The sequence below is a fragment of the Schistocerca cancellata genome, chromosome 4 (genome assembly GCF_023864275.1).
Source record: "Schistocerca cancellata isolate TAMUIC-IGC-003103 chromosome 4, iqSchCanc2.1, whole genome shotgun sequence".
Lineage (NCBI taxonomy): Eukaryota > Metazoa > Arthropoda > Insecta > Orthoptera > Acrididae > Schistocerca > Schistocerca cancellata.
Window position 1 is genome coordinate 339930931 of NC_064629.1, and position 18910 is coordinate 339949840.

General features: G+C 47.2%; 1 protein-coding gene across 1 annotated transcript in view; it reads left to right on the plus strand.

The window, feature by feature from the left end:
* The window catches only part of LOC126183371 (liprin-alpha-1), a 1187054-nt gene that overhangs the window by 578848 nt on the left and 589296 nt on the right, over positions 1-18910 (plus strand). The gene's annotated exons all lie outside the window — the stretch shown is intronic.

An 18910-nucleotide genomic window follows, 5' to 3' on the forward strand; every position in this document is an offset into this window, starting at 1 on the left:
GACATCACACACATCCATGCTCGAGGCAGGATTCGAACCTGCGACCGTAGCGGTCGCGCGGTTCCAGACTGTAGCGCCTAGAACCGCTCGACCACTTCGTCCGGTGGCGCGTTGGAGGATAAGGACATCAAGAGACTTCGAGAACGCACAGAGATGGGATGCAACCGATAGATAGCAACATAGGAGCACCGACGTACCCCCCCCCCCCCCTCCCTTGCACATCATCTGGCGGGCCCACTACAACCCCTCGTGATCAAATGTGCTCACTACATCCGAAATTCAATGGATTTCATTGACCGCCTAAAGAAGCTAACTTTACAGGAAACCGCCATCATTGTAAGCTTCGATGTCGTGTCACTATTTACACGAGTCCCCCTGGAAGATTCTATCAACTTAATCAATGATAAATTCGGAGCAGAACGGACACAACTTTTCAGGCATGTGTTATCATCTTCCTGCGTTGTTTTCAACGGCCAGTACTACGAGCAGACCGACGGAGTGGACCTGCTGAGCCCTCTCCCTCCGGTGGTAGCCAACCTGTTCATGGAGAGGTTCGAAGAAGTTGCCCTGGAAACTGCCGAACTGAAGCCTGTATGTTTCTTCCTATATGTGGACGACACATTTGTAATGTGGTCATATGGAAAGGACCAACTAAAAATATTTCTACGAAATCTAAATCCATTCATAATAACATACCGTTCACTACGGAAACCTGGAAAGATGGACAGCTACCCTTTCTGGATGTCCTGGTGTGCAACGCAGCTCAGATGGCTCACTGTGTACCGCAAGGCCACACACACTGACCTGTACCTACATGCTTCCAGCTCTCGCCATCCTTAGCAGGTTCGTGCTTGGCTACCACGGGGCCCAAGCCTTTGCAGCATCTTTTTCCTTCCGTGCTGCATGCCTATGCTCTTGCTATTCTTTTTCCCCTCCCTTGGGGAACATGTCTGAGGTAGTCTCACCACTGCTTTTTGGTCCATTTTCCTTTCTCTGTGTCCCTTCTCCAGTCCTTCCTCCGCTTCGAGGTTTGAGGTTCCTCTTTTTCTTCTTCTTCCTCTCTGTGCGCTCCTGAAGGCCGGCCCACGCGTCTGACGTGAACAGGTGACTAGGTAAGCCTAATTATCATCCCCGGGACGACAGGTGGGGTTCGCACGTACCGCCTGGTACAAGCCAGATCCAGGGACGGGTGACTGCCTGTGCTACCTCCGAAATAGCCGATTGGTCCCTCTTGTCAGGTGTTTGGGAGGTGTGACCTGAGGTGTGAACAATCACCTAAGGCGGGTGTGCCCCCTTGTGAAGAGAGCCACCAGTTGGAAGGAGCGCGCCATCGGAGACGCTGGCAATCATGGGGGACTTTCTCGCAATGAGTCAATTACCTTCACAGTCAGCGTCTATGAAACGTAAACGTAATGAGGCTAATGATTGAAAGACGTTTCAAGTTGCACCACGGTTCCTCGTAGTTTCACATACTGAAGATGGTCAGTCCTTGCAACGGTAAATCCGTTTATTATTCAGTAAGGTGGTGATGGCATTGCCGGCCCTTTGAAATCCTGCTCTCGTTTACGGAAGAGCACTTTGCTTTTGGAGACTACTTCTGATACTCAAGCACAACTGCTTGTCGTCTCACTTTTCCACAGCTGTCCTGTTCATGTCGAGGCCCATAGAACTTCGAATTCTTTCCGTGGTATTATTTACACTAGGCTACTCGACGGTCTGACCGAGGCCAAACGCCAATCATAAGGCTCTGATCAGGGTGTCATTACCGTCCATTGTGTAGTGAAAACATAGATTCCTCCTTATTGCCCACATGCACTCTTTTTCTCACCTTTGATAGGGTCGTGCTTCCGTCCAAGATCAGAGCAGGCTATGAAATTATCACAGTATGACCTTACATTCCGAATCTGATCCGCTGCTACCAGTGTCATAGTTTCAACCACACTGGAATGTCTTGTTAACACCCTGCCAAATGTGTAACCTGTGGCAGGGATGTGCACGAGGGTGATTGTTTGCCTCCTCCTCCCCACTGCATCAACTGCAATGGCGGCCATCCCGCTGACTCTCGAGATTGTCCCGTGAATCTTGATCAGTGGGCTGTCCAGGAGAGCCGCGTAAAGGAAAAAAGTCCCTTACTCTGTCGCTCGCAAATTATTGGCTAGTCGCAACCCCTCCGTTCTACTGTCTGGCAACATCTTGCTCCATGAATGACTTGGCAACGCAGACATGCGACGTCAGATTCAGCTGTGAGGTTGTGAAATCGCCCAGTGTCAAGGTAGCATGGCTGTCTCCTCGTCCAGCTGTGCGACAAGCCATCAGACTCTCGCCTCGATGGGCGAAGCCACCAGCTACACAACCTGTAGGCCGGAAAGGACAGGAGTAGTCCTCCCGTAAAGCCTTCCTACATTCCTCCAGTCAAACAACACCTAGGTTTTCCTCTCCTAATCGGAAAGGCTCGAAGAAGTCCAACAAAGGTAAACGGTCATCTCCTTGGCCAACTCGAAGGTCCTCTTCGACGGCGTCGCCACATGATACCTTCGCCCGGCCGCCAGTGCGCACCACTAACCGTTCTTCTGCGTTGAACTCCACAGACCGACAGCAGGAGAAAGCCGATTCTTCTGTGGACCTCATGGAGCAGGATCCTCCTCCTTCTGTGCCCTGTAACAGCGAGTCTTCGCAGGCTGCCACTCGGCAGGCGCCGAGGTAACATTCCTCCATTTTTTCCTCATCATGACTCTCCTCCAGTGGAACGTTCGCGGCCTTCGATCCCACAAAGAGGATTTACGGCTGCTTTTGGAATCGCAGTGTCCTCTTGTACTCTGCCTTCAGGAAACAAAATTATGTCCAGACGACCGCTTTGAGCTTTCACATTTCTTCCAGGTTCGTTTTGACGTTCCCCCTGAGGACGGCATACCATCTCGTGGGGCAATCATGCTGCTCGTACGGGATGACGTTCATAGTCAACCTATCTCCCTGAATATCCACCTCCAACCTGTTGCAGTTCGCCTTCTCCTTCCTCTCTTGACCTTTTTCCTTTGTACCATTTCTGTCCCTTCGTCATTCAGTGTCACCAAGGCAGACTTCCTTCATCTTACTGGCCATCGACCTCACCCATTTCTACTACTCGGTGACTTTAATGCGCATCATCCCCTTTGGAGTTCTTCCAGAACCTGTCAGAGAGGTGACCTCTCGGCTGACCTTCTTAATTTAACCTCTTCTGCCTTAACACAGGAGCCCCCACATTCTTTTCCGACCCCTACTACACCAATTCCCATTTCGATCTATCCTTTTGCACTGCCCAGCTTGCGCGTCGTCTCGAGTTGTCCGTTCTTTCTGACACCTACTTGAGCGACCATTTCCCATGTGCTATCTGTTTGCTGACTCCTACCCCAGCTGTGTGCACACCTAAATGGCAGCTTACTAGGGCTGACTGGCGGCTTTACTCCTCCCTGCGACTTTCGAAGAACAGGATTTCCATAGTTGTGATAACCAGGTGAAATGTCTTACAAACGTCATCCTTACCGCTGCAGAACGTTCCATTTCTCGCACTTCCTCTTTGCCAAGCCGTGTCCCAGTCTCTCGGTGGACTGAGGCATGCCGCGACGCAATTCGCGCGCGGGAACGTGCTCTCGTCGTTTTTAACCGTAATCCTACAATGGCAAACTGCATTCATTATAAACAGATGCTTGCACAGTGTCGTCGCGTTCTTCGGGATAACAAAAAAGCTAGCTGGATTTCATTCACTAGTTTTTTTTAACAGTTCCACCCCTTTCTCTGTCGTGTGGGCCAACCTCCGATGGCTCTCTGTGACAAAGATCCAGTCCCCAATTTCCGGCGTGATAGTAACAGACGGTGTCCTCATGGACCCTATTGCCATCTCCAACACCTTGGGCCACCATTTTGCGGAAATTTCGAACTCTTCCCACTATCACCCCGCCATCCTCCATCGGAAACGAACGGAGGAGGCTCGGGCGATACCCTTCTCTTCTCAGCATCGTGATTGCTACAATGCTACCTTTACTACGAGGGAGCTAGATCATGCTCTCGGTTCATCCCGATCCTCAGCCCCAGGGCCAGACGCTGTCGACATCCAGATGTTGCAGCACTTTTCTCCTGTGGGCAAGCACTTTCTGCTTAACACGTACAACCACATCTGGGCAGAGGTCACATTTCCCGGACGCTGGCACGAAGCCACCGTCATACTCATACCTAAGCTCCGTAAGGACTAACAACTTTCTTTTAGCTACCGCCCCACTTCTCTCACCAGCTGTGTTTGCAGGGTGATGAAACGTATGATTCATGCCTGGCTGGTATGTTGGCTCGAGTCTCGCAATTTACTAACCACTGCACAGTGTGGATTTCGAGCGCGCTGTTCTGCAGTTGGCCATCTCGTCACTTTGTCCACCCACGTCATGAATGCTTTTCTGCGGAAATCCCAGACTGTGGCCGCATTTTTCGATTTGGAGAAGGCCTACGACACCTGGTGGAGAACTCATATCCTCTACACTTGGGGCATCCGTTGCCACCTGCTCCATTTCCTACAGGAATTTATAAAAGACCGAGTCTTCAAGGTGTGTGTGGGTTGTGCCTTGTCGGACACCATTATCCAGGAAAACGCTGTGGTTCAGGATTCCGTCCTGAGGGTCATCCTCTTTGCTATCGCCATTAACCTTATAATGGCCTGTCTCCCGCCAAGCATCTCCAGATCCCTTTTTGTTGACGATTTTGTCATCTATTGCAGTTCTGCACGGACCTGTCTCACTGGGTGGCGTCTGCAGCGACGTCTTGATCGTCTTTAATCCCGGAACATCGGCAGTGGCATTCGTTTTTCCACTGACAAAATCGTCTGTGTTAATTTCTGTCGGCGCAAATGATTTCTCCTACCGTCTTTACATCTTGGGCCTGTTGCTCTTCTGTTCGTTGAAACTACTAAATTCCTAACGGTCATGCTCGATAGAAAACTCCCTTTGTCCTCTCACGTGTCTTACCTGGCAGCCCGCTGGACGTAGTCCCTCAGTTTCCTACGTGTCCTCAATAGTAATCCCTGGGGTGCAGATCGAACCACCCTCCTCCGTTTGTATCGGTCCCATGTCCGTTCGAAACTAGACTATACGTGCTTTGTTTATGGGTCTGCACGTCCATCCCTCTTACTCCATATCAACACTATCCACCATCGTGGCATTCGTTTGGCCACTGGCGCCTTTCACTCTAGCCTGGATGAGTGTATGTATGCCGAAGCTGCTGAACTTCTACTGTCCTACCGCCGTGACTTTCTCCTCTGCAGGTATGCATGCCGTTTGTCTGCCATGCGTGGCCACGCATCTGGTGCCTCCTTCTTCGATGACTCCTTTGATCGCCGGTATGGGGCGCATTCCTCTTCTCTGTTACCTCCTGGAGTCCGCTTTTGGCACTTGCTCCGGCGGCTTAACTTCACACTACCTGCAACATTTCCGGTGGGTGTGAACCCTTCACCACCTTGGCTTCGTGCGGCGGTCCGTGTGAACCCTGGCCTTCATTCGCTTCCCAAGGATACTACTCCAGCTTCTTTCTATCGCCTTCCGTTCCACGACCTTCTCATGAAACTTCGCGATAATACCTTTGTGTGCACTGATGGCTCTCAGACTATCGGTGGTGTCGGCTGTGCCTTCATCATTGGCGCCGACGTTTTTCGATATCAGCTTCTGGCACACTGCTCAATATTTACAGCCGAGCTCTTCGCCTTGTATCGGGCCACGGAGTACTTCTCGGGACACAGGCTTTTCAATTGTGTCCCCTGCTCCGACTGTCCCAACGCACTTCAAAATCTGTGCGCTGTCCACCGCCCATCCCTTAGTGCAACGGGTCCACGAAAACTGTCACTTGCTCACTCTTGATGGAGCCGATGTGATGATTATGTGGGTTCCTGCTCATGTCGGTCTGCCAGGAAACGAGGCTGCTGACGCTGCTGCCAAGGCTGCAGTCGTCGTACCTCAGCCCACTAGCTTCTATATTCCCTCCGATGATCTCTGTGCAGGTGGTGTCAATTTGCTATCGCCATTGGTCTTCCTTTCATGGGAATAAGCTCCAGAGTATTAAGCGTCTTCCAGCGGCCATCCCGCCGGGAGGAGGTCATTTTAACTAGGTTGCGTATTGGTCACTGCCCGTTTAGCCGTTGTCATTTGTTAAGTGGTGCTCCCCCACCACTTTGTACAAAAACTCCGCTGTTCAAAGGTATTTCGTACCAGCGGGAACTAGTCAGAAAGAAGAAGTGCTATCAACGGAGGTAATATTAAAATATCCTGAGTGAAACATCATCACAGTTACCTTTCACAAGACTGTGGAAATGCTTTCCTATCTCACTTTTTGTTTCAAGATTCGAGACTATCACCTAAAATTCACTGTGGACGGAGTAAAGCTGAAGCTACACTAGAGAATGCATTGGCTCCACATTCTCTGCCATTATTGATGCCCTATTTTCTGAGCCAGGGTGAAGACAATACCGCCAAACTTATTTGGACATTCCTAGCCCGTGAAAACGACAGTTAAGTGGACGATGAAGTAACACTCCAAGAGATGTTTATTTATTTTGTCTACAATGTTATGCATTTATTTAATACAAACATAAAACACGTGAAAAGTGATTATACTGGATGATTATAATTAAACTTTCCGTACTTAACACGTTTTAACAAGGAAAATAATTACCGTACGAGAATCAAACTTGGTTGCATTAATGTCCAGAGTATGGGGTGCATGATTTCCATGCGTCGCAGCGCCACCGTCCAGTTCCAACTATGGCCACCAGGTGCCATGATCAGTCATCGTGATCACACCTGACCAGTAGCAGTGCACTTGTTGACGTGTCAGCAGGAGCTTGGACAAAAGGAGCTGGGCATTATTGGTGAAGCTCTGTTATCGAAACAACACTAATGCTGCAGCTGCACTTCGAGAACATACCCGACTGAAAGGCTTACGGAAGCATCCTCTTTCTCCATCTGCTGTGCGGAATATGATGAAGTAGTTCGAAACATCTGGAGAACTGGGCGTCGCTCCGCGAAGAGGCAGACGACCGGTAACTCGACTGGTAGTTGATGAAATCGCTGTTGCTATGGCAGACAACGCTGCGCGCAATTCCCGATCGTCATGCAGTGCGCTTGCTGTGCCACGACAGTTGAACATCCCGTGCCCCACTATATGGAAGGTGCTTCGAACCATTCTCAAATGGTATCCGTACAAGATCCATATCCTATAGCAGCTTGCACCACAGGACGCACAACGACGCGTTGATTTCGCTTTCCACTTTCTCTCAAGGATTGAAGTTGACGAGGGCTGGCCATAGACCATCGTATGGACAGACGAAGCTCATTTTTCTCTGACGGGTGAGGTGAACACACGGAATTGCCGAGTGTAGGGGATCTTCACCTCCAGTCACTGTGCATGGAGTTCCTCTGTGTGGTGAACATGTCACCGTATGGTGTGACTTCACGGTTGCGTTCATCATTGGCCCATTCTTTTTTAAAAGGTTGCTGCTCAAGGACCAAAGACTTCCAGCGTGAATGGCCAGCGTTATGCGACATGTTTCACCAGCATGTCATACCACCCCTACAGGAGAGAACTCAACAGTTTTCGTGCAAGATGGGGCCCCAGTGCACATCGCTCGTGAAGTTCACCTGCTTCTCCCAAACACATTTGGAAGCTGTCGAATTACCAGCCAATTGCTTCCTAGTGCTTGGCCGGCACAATCGCCTGATCTCAATCCTTGTAATTTCTGGTTGTGGAGCTACGTGAAGGACAAGGTTTATCAGGGGAACATTCACACATGTGCTGATCTGAAGCGCAGCATATCAAGAGATGTAGCCAGCATACGTGCGGACATTCTTCGTTTTGCTGGGCAGAATACAATCCTACGCTTTCAGACTCTTCTGGACACTGATGGGCCCCAGATTGAGTCCCTTTTGTAGCAGTAATGGTACCGGTGTGCAGAGGTATGATGTACCTTATCGGCACATTGTTCCAATTGAACTGATTCTGCATTCTTTCTCTTCCACATGTCCTTGTTAATGCTATCAAGTTTGGTACTCGTACGGTAATAATTTTCTGAGTTATAACGTGTTAAATAGGGCAAGTTTAACTATAACCATCCAGTATACAGATAACTGCAATATATTCTGTATTTCTCAAGTTGCGTACAGAAATTATTGACGCCAATAAACTTTATTGTTGAAAGTTCAGCACTTTCTGCTGCAAATATGAACAAGTATGTAAATTTTGTTCTTTGTATTCTCTAGTTTTAACAGTTTGTGTGCTGTGTTTTAGTGGAGGTGCCGGATACTCGCCGAAAGTTTGCCTAGACTAGTATTGGGAACGGCATTGAAACTACATTCATATTTTACTAAGTACAAGACGTGGATCGTTAAACATACGCACTGATTCGAACCAGATGTGACTCGCCTCGTTTCATAAGGTAGTGCTGTGCACAACTCATCTTAGTTCATAACAGGGTGAACCAGATCTCCACTGACAAACTTTCAGAGGGATGGACCAAAACGAAAGAAAAGGGCGTGGTAAACGTGGGCTGTAAAATGTGTTCCTTCAGAGCTATGAGTACTTGTTCATCTGCGCTACTGTGAAAGGCATCTCTTCTGTTGGACAAGTGCACATAGCTCTTAGGGTATGCCTTTTAGAGCCCATATTTACTGGACTTTTTTTTCTTGTTTTGGTTCATACTACCACCTTTGAAAGTTTGGCGGTGGAGCTCGGTTTCACATTGTACATCGCGCGCACCAGACATTAACCTTCGAGCGGGTGCGCCGATTTCTTTTTATTTTTTTAATTTTCTTCTTAAGGCCAGTTTTTCACTCCATATTGAAAGTTTGTCTTTTCGTCTTCCTGTTCGGAGTTAGCAGATGAAGTGAAAATTGCACACATGTTGAAAATTGTCCGAAAGGAATAAGTATAACACGAGCGAGTGCGATGTGTACGGAGTGCCCCACCACTGTTTTTCTTGGGAAACAAGGTAATTCTGAGACCTCTGAGTCGAGAAGGGAGTATAGACGGAAGGAGGATCAGCTCTGCGTTACACTAAAGAACTAAGAAATTCCATAATGGGGTACTCAATACCCTAGCGCGCCTGCTACGAGGAATGATTTTTAAATGAAAGTTAAGAAATATTTCACACGTACGTACCTGCTTTCTGCTCGAAATGTCTGCAGTGGCAGCGTAGGAAAGGTGGGGCTGAAGCGAGGGATGGTATCCTGATTATGTACCACTGGTAATTAAATTTTGTTGGCGGCCCACAGCCTTGTTGCCTGCGAAAAGTCACACTGCAACTGGAACTTTGCTGGCTGCCTCTTTCGGTGCCCGTGTCACACTGCGTGAAACACGCAGTTCTAATACTTAAAAAAAAATAAAAAAGTTCAAGAAAGGGTGGGATTGACAGTGGTACATCTAGCACCCTCCGTCACACACCATAAGGTGGCTTGCGGAGTACAGAAATAGATGTAGGCTGATTCCTTATAAGTATCGCAGCACGAAACCTAAATGGCGTGAAAGATGACGTTACCTCTTCGAATGTTATTTCTCCTTGTCGTAAGATTTCTTCCTTGTATTGACCTACTTGCACCAATCAGACTAAAGGAGAGAAACGAATGTACCTGAGGAGAAATGACCAATCCAGAGCACACTCTGAGGGCCTGCAGTTGATTCAGGCGGGCTGGACTGAGCGACAACGAACGTTGATGGCAACATGGAACACAAGATGCGAAATATTCTGTACTGCGAATCAACCTGGTACACTCCGATGCAGTGGCAAGGAAGACTTCCATGTTTATTAGTTTCTGAACAGCCCAACGTTGATTGTACTAATAGATGTCACAGAAGATGAAGACGAACTAGAAGGAAGAATTTTCAGATAATCTGCTTGATTATGTGTCAAGATAACACTTTTCTGTCTGTCCTTCCCTCTACTCTGTTGCCACCGTTCGTTCACTCCATACCGACATCATCACAAGCAAAATTCTTCGAAGGAAGGAAGGAAGAAAGATCATGATTTAACGATGTCATTACAAATTAAGCTATTGTAAGCTGCAAACTCTGAAGTATTCACTCTATGACCCAGTGTTCTCTTAAACACCAACATACTGCTTATGTTCGGAACGAAATTTTCTCCTGTGACCATCTCAATTGCTACGCTAGTGAGGCTCACAGGTTAAGCACGATGGTCACCTTGCCACAACACATGAGTGACACTACAATCGGCAAATAAATGAAAACGGTCCACTTTGTTGAGTAACAGTGTTGTTGTTCTTTAAAGAAACGATCGTTTTCATTTCAGTTTCAGGTTTTTTGGTGCCCTTTCTCAAGGAACACCTTCAGAGATCAACGTTAGTAGAAGTATTATAAAGCGAAACTAGTAGTTAGCGTGTAGCTCCCAGTGAAACGGAAGCGCTTTGTTTCCGGTGAGTCTCACGTTCTTGTAGTGTTGTAATTAAACTGCACGATAAAAGGGTTTTCATCACACTCAAGACTTGCATAGTTCGTGTTACTTTATGGAAAACTTTTTTCCAATATCCTTTGGCCATGGGAAATGACGAACTGTGTAACGGGCAACACGGGAAGTTGCTCGTCGAATTGGCGTACTCCACCGCGACGTAATTCAAATATTCAAACGGTATTATGAGACACTCTGCATTGAAGGTATGCCTCGTACAGTCGCCTGTGGTGGGCAATCCCAGCTGATGACTTCTGCCTACAAATTATGGCTTTTAGGTACTCGACGAGAATGCAACACAACTCCCGGCTGCGTTTTTGGAGGCAGCTATGTGGAATGTGTCGACGAACACAATTTGTTGACACGAACATTTTGACCTCTAGCTGTCCGTTACATTTAACTGTGCAAACCACCGTCTACTGTGGTGCGCGAAGAAGGTGGCCAAGGGAACATCTGGAATGGAACGGGCATCAATGGTGTCGAGTTGTGTTCAAAAATAGTACAGAATTTGTCAGAGACCTGATAATCGTCACAGAAGCGTGTAAAGGCGGCCACAACTCAGCAGACCGGTCCTAAGTTTCAGTTGGGACGTGGATGAGACATGTTTTGGACTAGTATCATATTGTGACGTCGGATACCTCTCATTGCTCTCGAGGCTGATTTAGGGATGTGTAGTATCGGGATAGGTTCCTTCAACTTGTTGCCTAACTGTAAAGTTAACATTTCGGCGAGGCGTTCGTCTTTGAGATCATAATGCACGAGAACACCGCGCTTATCTCGGGAGTATTTTAGTCTAGGTGGCAGGAATCAATTGAAAGGAGAGGCCTTACGATGTCTGGTGACATTAACCCGACTGTGCACGGTTGAGACCAGTTGAGACATGTAGTGCATAGTGGCAAGAAACCTCGTCACACACTCAGGGAGAAAGGCGTGAGCAGCGCGATCACCTCAAGGGCAGGAGGATCAAGTAGGTTGCAATGCAAGGGATGGAATGTTACGCAACAGCGGGTATCGATTTCACAGACTGGTAAAACTATGCGCTGTGTTTTGTTTTTAATTCAGAGTAAAATTGTTATAACAGGTGATACAAGCTCGTTTTCGTCTGTCTGTATACACACGCTGTAAAATATAGAATCATTTTTCGAATATTTTTATGTATGTCATAAAACGAGAAAAACTTACCGTACTAATGGAGGTTTATTGGTATAGATTGACTGCTCGAACGGACTCTTTTTCATACTATCAAGTTTACTGAACATGAAGTCCGCACGTCCTTTGCTTTTCTTTTGTAGTCTCTTCCAGGTCTTACTATCGTGTTTTTTATATGTTTGTTAATTAAGGGTCCTACAGATTTATCTCTTAAAAGAAATTTTCGTCTTCGCAACCAACTGTTATCAGACTTGTATGACCACTTATGTAATAAAAGGTCAGTCCAACTTCGGAAAGAAAACTGATACAGTTCATCGTGGGGTGGGTTATAATGGGTGATTAATTTATAAACAGAGGTATGGTAGCACTAAGATGTTCACGTATTCGTCGCGCAGTCCCTGCACATCGCACGAGGGAAGCTGCTTCAGGTTGGTCCTCTGTTACACGCCAGGTTCATTAAGTTTCGATGAATGTGCCAGAACATCGACCAAGAATTGAACATCCTGCCTCCTCAAGCCACTATAGGACAATTTTGGGACTGTGACATGGCTTACTGTCAGACGGAGGAGAAGTCGGCCTTTAAGTGCGTAGCAACAATATTGACTAAGTTTAGCTTTCAGGACCCTTCCTAAAATCAGTTGGTGTGCTGGAAGCACTTGTGAATGTCCATCTCGGCATAACACTACAGACTTTGTACGTTCCACGGCCCCAGTATAGAAAAAGTGTTCTCCTGAAAGACATTGACTCGTTGCACACACAGCGAGTTGGGTTGTTTTGGGGAAGGAGACCAGACAGCGAGGTCATCGGTCTCATCGGATTAGGGAAGGAAGTCGGCCGTGCCCTTGTCAAAGGAACCATCCCGGCATTTGCCTGGAGCGATTTAGGGAAATCACGGAAAACCTAAATCAGGATGGCCGGACGCGGGATTGAACCGTCGTCCTCCCGAATGCGAGTCCAGTGTCTAACCACTGCGCCACCTCGCTCGGTCACACACACATCGAATTGATGTAACAGAAGACCTGATTCATATGGTAAGCTGACACATTTCCAGTATGTATGTCCGCGTTCTAGTGATGGTGTTAAAATCCTCACTGTAATCGATGCTAACAATATTGTTGGGTGGACAAATACTTACCTATTGTCTATTGCAAAGCCCCATTTGCTATAGAGGACGACGAGTATAGTATTCCCAGATAAGTGTGCTTTTTCTACTATTTCGGTGCCAGTTGCACGATAAAGTGCCAGTTTCTCATTTTTAGAGGAACAGACTGAGCATTTCCCTAGACGAGACATTTATATCCAAACTCTTGTCGTGTACTTTCGATATACGCTAATGAAGGCTCCATCTCCTTTACATGCTAGTAAATGTTTGTAGTACCGAGGCAATAAAGGATAATAAGTGATTACGAACAGTGTGCCGTCCAGCATTGCAAACAAATGTCAAATCAGAGACACGTTCCATCTAAATGATTCCAAAATTTTTGTTGTCACTTAACCCAAATTCTTCCGTAGTGACAGATTAGTGCTGACAACGCTACTGAAATATTAAAGATTCTTAATGCACTGGACCTTAATGCAACTTTACAACTTTCTACATACATTATCATTTCCAGAGGTTTGTGAATAATTCCGTTTTTTTCTTTTTTTTCCTCAAGTTGGCTGGCTACCTAATCTAGTTTATTATTTTTGTTTCAGGTAAAGCAGCAAGCACTAGATACAGACCCATTTCTTCGCTTCCGTAAGTACAGTTTTCTATTACTAATATAAGAACGGCGGAGCGACCTGCTGGCGATTTATAGTACCTAGTTATGATCATGTGCTACAGCAATTGAAGAAAAATACAAGATGCTTAAAGCGTGAGATCAGTGGTCGTTGCGTCTGTGCTCAGTGATACGTCTATTTCTACTGTATGCTTTTGCCTTCCATTGAGTACACTGTAAACAGAAAACTGAAGCATCACCATGTTTTCAGAGGAACTTTTATTACGCTGTCTGGCTCCCTGCCTCAGTCCTCCTCTATATGTACTACGATAAAGTTAAACCTTGCCTAAGTAACTGGAAAACTCCATTCAAAATTTAAAGACCCGATTAGATGTTACGATCTCCATTTTTTATGCTGTTATGCTCGTGATCCTTGTCTGAGAAAAATGAACAGATTAAGAATAGATACTGGAGACTTTTGCGATCATTTCAGTTTTCTTTTTTCTTCTAATCATGATTGTGATGCATCATTTGTTCGCCATTACTTCTTTGCTTTTAGAGTAACTTGAATCTAACGACTTCAAAGTTTCTTTTTTTTTCTCTCTGGGCATTATAAATTATATACATAATCTAAATAATATATCTACAAAAACTTATGAACGAAATCTACGTATCAAAAGTGTTTGTACTGGTGACACTGTCAAAGGTCTCGAATGATACCATAAAGCATATTGTACACTTCAGCTATGCAGTATAGCATACAGTCAATACTTTTTGCACGTATGGTGAATTCGAATAAACTAAACTTATCTGTTTCAGGCGCATTTAAAGATTTTGAGAAAATAAAAGTAAGGAAGTAACACTAGTACATAAGTTAGAATCGTAAGAAAGTTTGGGAAATTACTTCATCGTGTTGACGAAAGTTTAACTGCCGACGCGTGGTTCATAGTGAACATAGTCATCACGTTACGGGTACTGGGTTATACCCTCGAATTTTATTTAAATTGAAGGTGGAGGGGGGGAGGAAGAAAGGAAAGGAAATGAAATGAAAGGAAAGGAACTGATGATATCAGGTACCATCAGGCTTTATGCGGAATCAGCTGCGACGACTGAAAATGTTTGCCGGACCGGGACTCGAACCTGGGAACTCCTGCTTACTAGACGGCTGTATTAACCGCTGCGTCACCTGCACACAGTGTTAATCTCAAATGCTCAGACTATCTGGGCATGCTCCTCAGTCAACCCTCACGCCCACCTAGCGCCAACACTTTTTCTCGTCCCTGTCCACGTCCTTCATGCTCACTGATTTTACATTCCCGTTGGAGGTCGGAAGTAAATGTGCATCTCCATTGATAGTTTTGGGTTCGCAGCTCTTCGGGGCATATCAGTTATATGAATGCGTGGTGTTTGTTCTTCGGGACGTGTCCGAAAGAACAGACACCATGCATCCATATACCCACGAGTCTATTTCACATTCTTTACAGGGCAAATATGAGCTTTCCAAAATCGAAAGAAAAAAGAAGTGCAGCATATGCTGTTATAGCTACACTTCGTCACCAAAGTAGGATGTTGACAACAAACACTGAGGTGCCGTTGATGTCAGTGTCTATCCGGTGTAGCACTGTTGAAGAGAGGTAGATCCTCTTCGGTCAGGTGTGCTGCGATCATTATCATTGGAACTGTAGTGGCGACTGTGGCTGGAATGGCTCCTGCTGGAAACCATGCAGGAACTCTCGAAGACGCACTGCAGAAATGCTATGCCGGCTGAGACGACGAGGACTTGCAGGACCTTCCCCGGGGAATACCCCCCCCCCCCCTCTCCCAGTTCTGGTAGAGTAATAACACGTAGCGGTTTGGTTTGTAAAATTGGCAATGTAGAAAAACTTTACTCCTCTCTTTTTAGTTGCAAGTACTTTCTCACATTTCTGGTCTTCTTGTTGCTAGTAGCGAGCTGACACCACCTTTAGGCCAGCTGGTTGGTCTAACGCCCAGGCCGCTCCTCAGGGCGCGGGCCACTTCGGGAGCGTGTTGTGGGTGTCGGCCTGCCGATTATTGCAGTTACCGAGGCGAGTATTGCAGTTAGCGAGGCGACGAGTGATTGCAGTTCTCCTCTGGCGACAGGGGCAGTTGTGGTGGTGTGGGGCACTACTTTGGCGCGGGCGACATTGGAAGCATTAACGTTACTGGCACGGTGTTACTCCCGCGGTGTTACTGTCCTCTGCTGGGCAGCGGATTTTCCCCAAGGGGGGCTATTCTTGCTCCACCTTTGTCGTGTTGGTTCTGAAGCGCTTTTAAACGCTCACACTCTGTCTTCTGCTGCCGACAGCTGGAGTGGAGGCGAATGTTGTCTCATCATTGTCCAGCATCGGTGCTGTGCCGGAGGCGTTGGCCGATCCCTCCGTTGTCTGAGCGCGTTCGTCGGGCGGAGCGGTAGGGCTTGGTCTTACAGTGCATGCCGTGGACTCGGAACGTATCGCGGCCACGCTAACTCGCAACGTGGTTGCCGCTACAGTTCTTGCACCTCGGCGTGTGCGTCTTCGCGCGCGGTTATTGTGAGATCGCGTGTTCGCCCGCGCACTTCACGCATGCGTCGGGGAAAGAGCAGTGGCGTGCCACATGCCCCATCCTTTGGCAGCGGAATCACTGAGATGAGTCTCCGTGTTAGCCTCAGCGCCTCGACGGTGACCGCTGTTCTGACCATCGCGTCACCTGGTAGAACATTCCGTTCTTCACGCCGTCTAGGGCGATAACAAGGAGAAACGGTGACTCCTGTCGCGTGGGTGACAAGATGCGTGCCTCTAAGCGCACACCAAAGTCAGTTTATTCCAGCTCCTCTTTAACTTGCTCAGGGTCTGCGCAGCGTGGGAAGCTCTTGAACACTACTGTGATCAGCTTTTCTGGGACTGTGGTGTGAGTGTAGCATGGCAACGAGAGAGCTGCCGCCACACTCGTCACCGTTCCGAAATTGTTGCCGTTGGCGGGCTGGACTCTCACCAATGTCTTCCACGTTTACCTAAGGTGTAGACCTCGCTCATCCACCAGTCGACACACTGAAGGAAGCGTTTTTAAGTCGTCCCTAAACTGTACGACGACTGGAGGTGGCCTGTGTGTTCAGACCGCCGGGCATCTGACGCTGGGCTGGAGCTCGCCACTCTGGGTTGGATTAAACTGCGACTGGAACCGGTTGGCGTCGGTGGTTGCAGTTGCTGTTGGCGGTTTGCGCTGGACGAACCCCGCATTCGGACGGCGCTAGTGTTTTGCCCGTCCCTGGTTGAGACGGAGACCTGTGCCTCGTTCTTGCTGTTGATCAACCGCGTCGCTGTCCTCAAGCGGTCCCGCTGTTTGTTTTCGAGCCGGAATAGCAAGGCCGATGCCTCCCGACGCTATTATGCCTCGTCCCAGAGTAGCGAGTATTGTAGCGGCGCAGTGGGAAGATCGTCTGCATCCCTCACGTATGTCGCGTGTGCATCCGTGTCCAAGTACGTCGGCTGTTTCGTCATTCTTGGCGGCCGGATGGGGCCGCTAACGGAGAAAGTTCCTCCGGACAACAATCCACCACAACCGTTGCTGCATCTCGTACGTCCATGCCCTTCGCCATCTCATTTTGGAATGCCGGCTTAAACCGTCCTCCCATTGGATGAGGCAGCTAACATTGACATGGGTGCCGACAGGACATCCGACCTCACCAAAGATAGCGCCGTTGGCACACGGGACGAGCTGGTTGATATGCTTCGCGCTCTCCAGAGGCCGTTTTCGGCTTTATTTGGGTCGCAAACCACACGGTTTCTTTACGAAAATGATGTGCTTCGCGCTCTCCAGCAGCCGTTTTCGGCTTTATTTGGGTCGCAAACCACACGGTTTCTTTACGAAAATGATGTGCTTCGCGCTCTCCAGCGGCCGTTTTCGGCTTTATTTGGGTCGCAAACCACACGGTTTCTTTACGAAAATGGCGTGGGTAAGACAGCTGCGCTAACTCTGTTAGGGATTCTCAAGAAGAGCGGAGAAAATCGCGAAACAGATTCTGGACTCGTCGATGACTTGAACAGCGAATTGCTGGTAGTGGAACATTACAGAATGCTGTACAGCGATATGAGGTATATACTATTAGAGGTTATTTGATAACTCAATTGCATTTTCATCCCATTTTCGGTTTTAAATTGAATAAAGTTAAGGTATCGTGTCCAACGTCAGTTTGCGTATGCATAATATTGTTTATGTTGCATTGACTACTAACATAGGGAAATAGCTACTTCACCACATACAATTCAAAGAATTCGAGATCGATATTCGTTCCGTAATTTCATTAGAATGGAAGAGAAGATTTTTTCGAAGTTACTCACCATTGCTGAAAAAGATGAGCAGGCCCATAAACCTAGAGATACATATATTTTACAGAAAGTTTCATAACAGCAAAACTTTTCTGTGTAACTTGGGTTTATTTTCTGACAGTCTGGGAATCACGTTAAGATTTGTGGCCACTGGGGAAACATTAGTGTCTTTGGCCTTCGCAACAAGAATTGCAACAAGTACTTTATTTGTAATAAATAACGTCGACTTTTGAGATAATATTTCTGTGAAATGAATAAGAAAGACCCTGAACCCACTGGAAAACGAAGGGTAAAAGAAAATGTTTTTGGAAGGAGATGGACGCAAACCAAGTACCTTTCTCGTGACAGCTCACGACTTTATCACCTGCACTAAACTTTCGACATGACATACACTGCGTAAAGACTGTATGTACAAATGGCATTATTTGATATTAAATATGGAGATCGTACCAGAAAAAAGGCGCGTTTTTGATAGATCATCATTGTGCCGTAGCATTGAAACGATATACTTTCGTAGCACATGAGTTACAACACTAAAACATCAACTGCAGGAAGTCGTACCTACCGGTATGTACTTTCCTGTCATTTTATTACAACAAATCGCAGCTAAAGCCGCGTTTTCGTGGGATCCTCAGTGGCATGTTTAACACCATGCAGTAGGGCGGCTCCTATGTCGCATCTCAGGAGCTTGTTTCCCTCCACGAGGCAAAAATCTAACATGCCAGATTTTTTTTTTTTCCACGCTCCACAGTATATGGAACGTTGCACTCCACACTGTAACGTCACCAGTTCCCCGTTAACATAGTGAGAGGACGGCTTTACTGTTTGCTTGCAGGCTCGCTTCGCCTGTCAAGTATACCCTTCGTTGCTGGAAGTAGGTCTGTCTTGCCAGGGACGCGATTCGGGGTCATTTCGTATGCAACTGTACTACGTAAGAGTGATGTCCTACTGTCTCCTGTTACTTTTTCGTGAACATGTTGTACCAATTGAATAGCGCTTTTGCGGTGATAGGATCGGAGTAATTTTATGTCGAAGAAAATACGATGTTTGCAGGACGGCGGGACTGTCCAACGCTGGCCGCTGTGGTCGAGCGGTTCTAGGCGCTTCAGTCCGGAACCACGCGGCTGCTACAGTCGCAGGTTCGAATCCTGCCTCGGGCGTGGATGTGTATGATGTCCTTAGGTTAGTTAGGGGTAACCTCTCCCAACCAATTTATTATACAAGTCTGATTGTGCAGTCGTGTACTTGGAACATTCCAATATGTTGTG